Genomic DNA, 7530 nt, shown 5'->3' with positions numbered 1-7530 from the left:
TCTGAATTCAAAATTCCAGATTTTGCATTCACGTGCCAAAATTAGACAATGCCAAGTCATTACACACAATGTTCTTACATTGATTTTGTTTCCCGTGCCCCATTAATTAAATGGAAAGCAACAAACTGTCAGTGACTGACGCTGAGCGAGGTCAAACATACCGTGGTCGAACTCAGATTTGTCATTGTTTCATAGGTTACTGCCTGGTCACAATTCATGACACAAATATAAATAAGATAATAGGATTTCCTCAAATGTATTTTTTCAGCCATATGCTTTGCTTCATTTATTTGAATAAATATCGCTCCTTGATGGCCGCATCCAACATTTCCATTTGTTTTTTTGGACAGAGACGTAATACTAGTTGTAAAATTGGTCGAACATTTCCTCTGTTACAGGTTTTTCTGTTTTGCTCCCTTTGGTGTTCTGCAAGAATGGGTCAACATGCAGCACCTGTTTAGCTCTTCACCTCTTCCCTTAAGCCTGTTTGCATTCTTCTGTCTGCATTTGTAAACCAAACACAAAGACCAGCATGAAGAGTTCACAACATAACTCAAATACAAGAATAGTGAATGCGATAAGAACAAATTAACTATTGAGATTCTCATATTCCCAGTATATTTCACATATCCATGACCATGAATTTGAATTGGAGTCTTCTTTCATTGTTCACATCCAACACTGTTCTCAGCACCTTACTCTCAAAATATGAGGTGCTGTCATCTTTGCACTTAACTGTGGATAAATATATCATCCTCATGAAGATTTCCAGACTGACAACTAAACTGTTCAAATGCATTTTTTCTTACAGGGCAGGCTGTAGTCACTTCACGTAAATCAGGCCTCTGTAATTTCACTCTCTGTACTAAGAGTTGTGACGTTTTGAAGTACACGGGAAAATGTCAAACCACTACAGCTCCCACCACTACACTCGAAACGACAACAACAGTCACAGTAACTCCCAGCACTCCAGTGACAACAAGTTGCACCTGCACAGCCAATGGAGAAATATTATCACCTGGTAAGTGTATCAGATTGTGACAATCTGATACAATCACTAGTCACGCTGGAATTCTGACATTTTAGTGCGGTCTGACATTTATCACAATTGGCTGCAGTAACCCAGATTATTCAGGCAAAATTCCAGTCCTCCCATTACATTGTTTTAACCAACTGGATGCTCGTCTTGAGCACTCGGGATAAGTTTGGAGAATGACTTGTCATGAATCTTCTCATCTCTCCACTAACCTCAGTGATCTGTCTGCTGTCTTCGTGTACAAAAGAGAGATTTGGAACTTTCAGAAATTGACAATTTTGGGCTGTGCCGTTTTAAAATTATCATTCCAGATTTTGCGTTCACATGACAAATTAAACAATGCCAAAATTTTCCATACAATGTTCCAAGGCAGTTAAAATTCTCATATCCATGACGATTCACTTGAATTGGAATCATTTATTAATTGTTCAGACCCAGCCATCTTCTCCACTCTTAAGTCTCAAAATAAATTTGCATCATAAGTGAGATACCTAAAATGTTTCATTGCCTTTTGTCTTCCAGGGCAGGCTGTAGTCACTTCAAGTAAATCAGGCCTCTGTAATTTCACTCTCTGTACTAAGAGTTGTGACGTTTTGAAGTACACGGGAAAATGTCAAACCACTACAGCTCCCACCACTACACTCGAAACGACAACAACAGTCACAGTAACTCCCAGCACACCAGTGACAACAAGTTGCACCTGCACAGCCAATGGAGAAATATTATCACCTGGTAAGTGTATCAGATTTTGACAATCTGATACAATCGCTAGTCACGCTGGAATTCTGACATTTTCGTGCGGTCTGACATTTATCACAATTGGCTGCAGTAACCCAGATTATTCAGGCAAAATTCCAGTCCTCCCCATTACATTGTTTTAACCAACTGGATGCTCGTCTTAAGCATTCGGGATAAGTTTGGAGAATGACTTGTCATCAATCTTCTCATCTCTCCACTAACCTCAGTGATCTATCTGCTGTCTTCGTGTACAAAAGAGAGATTTGGAACTTTCAGAAATTGACAATTTCCGGCTGTGCCGTTTTAAAATTATCATTCCAGATTTTGCATTTACATGACAAATTAAACAATGCCAAAATTTTCCATACAATGTTCCAAGGCAGTTAAAATTCTCATATCCATGACGATTCACTTGAATTGGAATCATTTATTAATTGTTCAGACCCAGCCATCTTCTCCACTCTTAAGTCTCGAAATAAATTTGCATCATAAGTGAGATACCTAAAAAGTTTCATTGCCTTTTGTCTTCCAGGGCAGGCTACAGTAACTTCAAGTAAATCAGGCCTCTGTAATTTCACTCTATGTACTAAGAGTTGTGACATTTTGAAGTACACGGGAAAATGTCAAACCACTACAGCTCCCACCACTCCACTCGAAACGACAACAACAGTCACAGTAACTCCCAGCACTCCAGTGACAACAAGTTGCACCTGCACAGCCAATGGAGAAATATTATCACCTGGTAAGTGTATTAGATACTGACAATCTGCTACAATCACGCGTCACGCTGCAAAACTGATCACAATTGGCTGCAATGATCCAGACAGATAATGAAGGCAAAGCACCGCTCCTCCCCATTAGGTTGTTTTACGCAATCTGGATGCTCGTCTTATGCTTTCTGTAGATGATTGGAGAATGACTTGTCATGAATTTTCTCATCCCTCCATTTGCAAAATTGATCTCTCTGCTGTCTAAGTTCCAAAAGGCATACTGAGAACTTTAGGAAGTTGACATCTTCCTGCTCTGCCCATCTGAATTCAAAATTCCAGATTTTGCATTCACGTGCCAAAATTAGACAATGCCAAGTCATTACACACAATGTTCTTACATTGATTTTGTTTCCCGTGCCCCATTAATTAAAAGGAAAGCAACAAACTGTCAGTGACTGACGCTGAGCGAGGTCAAACATACCGTGGTCGAACTCAGATTTGTCATTGTTTCATAGGTTACTGCCTGGTCACAATTCATGACACAAATATAAATAAGATAATAGGATTTCCTCAAATGTATTTTTTCAGCCATATGCTTTGCTTCATTTATTTGAATAAATATCGCTCCTTGATGGCCGCATCCAACATTTCCATTTGTTTTTTTGGACAGAGACGTAATACTAGTTGTAAAATTGGTCGAACATTTCCTCTGTTACAGGTTTTTCTGTTTTGCTCCCTTTGGTGTTCTGCAAGAATGGGTCAACATGCAGCACCTGTTTAGCTCTTCACCTCTTCCCTTAAGCCTGTTTGCATTCTTCTGTCTGCATTGGTAAACCAAACACAAAGACCAGCATGAAGAGTTCACAACATAACTCAAATACAAGAATAGTGAATGCGATAAGAACAAATTAACTATTGAGATTCTCATATTCCCAGTATATTTCACATATCCATGACCATGAATTTGAATTGGAGTCTTCTTTCATTGTTCACATCCAACACTGTTCTCAGCACCTTACGCTCAAAATATGAGGTGCTGTCATCTTTGCACTTAACTGTGGATAAATATATCATCCTCATGAAGATTTCCAGACTGACAACTAAACTGTTCAAATGCATTTTTTGTTACAGGGCAGGCTGTAGTCACTTCACGTAAATCAGGCCTCTGTAATTTCACTCTCTGTACTAAGAGTTGTGAGGTTTTGAAGTACACGGGAAAATGTCAAACCACTGCAGCTCCCACCACTACACTCGAAGCGACAACAACAGTCACAGTAACTCCCAGCACTCCAGTGACAACAAGTTGCACCTGCACAGCCAATGGAGAAATATTATCACCTGGTAAGTGTATCAGATTTTGACAATCTGATACAATCGCTAGTCACGCTGGAATTCTGACATTTTCGTGCGGTCTGACATTTATCACAATTGGCTGCAGTAACCCAGATTATTCAGGCAAAATTCCAGTCCTCCCCATTACATTGATTTAACCAATTGGATGCTCGTCTTAAGCATTCGGGATAAGTTTGGAGAATGACTTGTCATGAATCTTCTCATCTCTCCACTAACCTCAGTGATCTGTCTGCTGTCTTCGTGTACAAAAGAGAGATTTGGAACTTTCAGAAATTGACAATTTCCTGCTGTGCCGTTTTAAAATTAACATTCCAGATTTTGCATTCACATGACAAATTAAACAATGCCAAAATTTTCCATACAATGTTCCAAGGCAGTTAAAATTCTCATATCCATGACGATTCACTTGAATTGGAATCATTTATTAATTCTTCAGACCCAGCCATCTTCTCCACTCTTAAGTCTCGAAATAAATTTGCATCATAAGTGAGATACCTAAAATGTTTCATTGCCTTTTGTCTTCCAGGGCAGGCTACAGTAACTTCAAGTAAATCAGGCCTCTGTAATTTCACTCTCTGTACTCAGAGTTGTGACATTTTGAAGTACACGGGAAAATGTCAAACCACTACAGCTCCCACCACTCCAATCGAAACGACAACAACAGTAACAGTAACTCCCAGCACTCCAGTGACAACAAGTTGCACCTGCACAGCCAATGGAGAAATATTATCACCTGGTAAGTGTATTAGATACTGACAATCTGCTACAAGCACTCGTCACGCTGTTAAATTGATCACAATTGGCTGCAATGATCCAGACAGTTTATGAAGGCAAATCACTTCTCCTCTCCATTAGGTTGTCTTATGGAATCTAGATGCTCATCTTAAGCATTCTGTAGATGTTTGCAGAATGACGAGTAATAACATCTCTAATCCCTCCATTTCCAAAATTGATCTGTCTGCTGTTTTAGTTTCAAAAAGACATATTTGGAACTTTAGGAAGTTGACATCTTGCTGCTCTGCTTGTCTGAATTCATAATTCCAGATTTTGCATTCACATGCCAAAATTAAACAATGCCAAGTCTTTACACACAACATTCTTACACTGTTTTTGTCTCCTGTGCCCATTGATGCAAAGAAAAGGAACTCACTGTCAGTGACTGACGCCAAGCAAGGTCAAAGTTGTTGTGGTCGAACTCAGATTTGTAATTGTTTCATGGACTACTTCCTGGTTACAATTCATGACACAAATTAAAATAAGACAACAGGATTTCCCCAAATGTATTTTTTTAGCTGTGTCTTTTGCTTCATTTATTTAAATAAATATCAGTCCTTTATGGCTGCTCCAACATTTCCATGTGTTTTTTTGGGCAGAGAAGTAATATTAGTTGTAATATTGGTAGAATGTTTCCTCTGTCCACAGGTTTTTCTGTTTTGCTCACTTTTGTGTTCTGCAAGAATGGGTCAACATGCAGCACCTGTTTAGCTCTTCACCTCTTCCCTTAAACCTGTTTGCATTCTTCTGTCTGCATTTGTAAATCAAACACAAACACCAGCACGAAGAGTTCACAACATAACTCAAATGCAAGAATCATGAATGCGATAAGAACAAATGAAATATTGACATTCTCATATTGCCAGTTATATTTCAATATCCATGACCATGAATTTCTAATGTAGTCTCCTTTCATTGTGCACTTACAGCCCTGGTCTCAGAACCTTACTCTCAAAATATAAGATGCTGTCACTTTTATACTTAATAGTGGATAAATATATCATCTTCATGAAGATTTCCAAAGTGACAACTACATTGTTCAAATGCCTTTTGTCTTCCAGGGCAGGCTACAGTAACTTCAAGTAAATCAGGCCTCTGTAATTTCACTCTCTGTACTCAGAGTTGTGACATTTTGAAGTACACGGGAAAATGTCAAACCACTACAGCTCCCACCACTCCACTCGAAACGACAACAACAGTCACAGTAACTCCCAGCACACCAGTGACAACAAGTTGCACCTGCACAGCCAATGGAGAAATATTATCACCTGGTAAGTCTATTAGATACTGACAATCTGCTGCAATCACTCGTCACGCTGTTAAACTGATCACAATTGGCTGCAATGATCCAGTCAGTTTATGAAGGCAAATCACCTCTCCATTAGATTATCTTACATATCCTCGATGCTGGTCTTAAGCATTCTGTAGAAGTTTGGAGAATGACTAGTAATAACATCTCTCATCCCTCCATTTCCAAAATTGATCTGTCTGCAGTCTCAGCTTCGAAAAGACAGATTGAGTACTTTAGGAAGTTGACATCTTCCTGCTCTGCCTGTCTGAATTCATAATCCAGATTTTGCATTCACATGTCAAAATTAAACAATGCCAAGTCTTTGCACACAACGTTCTTACATTGTTTTTGTCTCCTGTGCCCCACTGAAGCAAAGAATAGCAACACGCTGTCAGTGATTGACGCTGAGCAAGGTCAAACTTATTGTGGTTGAACTCAGATTTGTAATTGTTTCATATTACTCAGACTTGTAATTGTTTCATATGCCACTTCCTGTTCCTTAAACCTGTTTGCATTCTTCTGTCTGCATTTGTAAACCAAACACAAAGACCAGCATGAAGAGTTCACAACATAACTCAAATACAAGAATAGTGAATGCGATAAGAACAAATTAACTATTGAGATTCTCATATTCCCAGTATATTTCACATATCCATGACCATGAATTTGAATTGTCGTCTTCTTTCATTGTTCACATCCAACACTGGTCTCAGCACCTTACTCTCAAAATGTGAGATGCTGTCATCTTTGCACTTAACTGTGGATAAATATATTATCCTCATGAAGATTTCCAGTGTGACAACTAAACTGTTCAAATGCATTTTGTCTTACAGGGCAGGCTGTAGTCACTTCAAGTAAATCAGGCCTCTGTAACTTCACTCTCTGTACTAAGAGTTGTGAGGTTTTGAAGTACACGGGAAAATGTCAAACCACTACAGCTCCCACCACTCCACTCCAAACGACAACAACAGTAACAGTAACTCCCAGCACTCCAGTGTCAACAAGTTGCTCCTGCACAGCCAATGGCAAAATATTATCACCTGGTAAGTGTATCAGATACTGACAATCTTCTACAATTACTAGTCACGCTGACAGTGCTGTCTGATATTTATCACAATTGACTGAATGGTTGACCCAGATTATTAAGGCAAAGCTCCAGTTCTCTCCATTACATTGTTTTACACAAACTGGATGTTCGTCTTCAGCATTCTGTGCATGTTTCAAGAATATTTTCATCTGGTATATGTTTCAGTTGTTAAAACATTCCTGTTGTTAATCATGATTTTGGTTGAGGGATGTTTATTTATTTTAATGTGAAAATATATAACTGGAAAGGCAAACCTTTATTGGGTCATTGCTTTTTTTTACCTTTCCATTTTATTCCATAAAAATGAACATAGAAATATGCATTGAAAATAGAAGCAGGAAAAGCCACTCAGCCCTTCCAGCCTGGTCTACCATTCATTTTGATCTGGCTAATCATCAAATTGAATACTTTGATCTCACCTTCCCCCGTTTTTTAGCCGCAAGGGCTATGTCTAATCCCTTCCTGAAATCAGATCATATTTTGGCATCAACTAATTTCTGTGATAGTGAATTCCATACATTCACCACCCTCTGGGTGAAGA

This window comes from Carcharhinus amblyrhynchos, chromosome 6 (genome assembly GCF_965287045.1).
Source record: "Carcharhinus amblyrhynchos chromosome 6, sCarAmb.v2.hapA, whole genome shotgun sequence".
NCBI classification, from domain to species: domain Eukaryota; kingdom Metazoa; phylum Chordata; class Chondrichthyes; order Carcharhiniformes; family Carcharhinidae; genus Carcharhinus; species Carcharhinus amblyrhynchos.
This window is presented reverse-complemented; position numbering follows the sequence as displayed.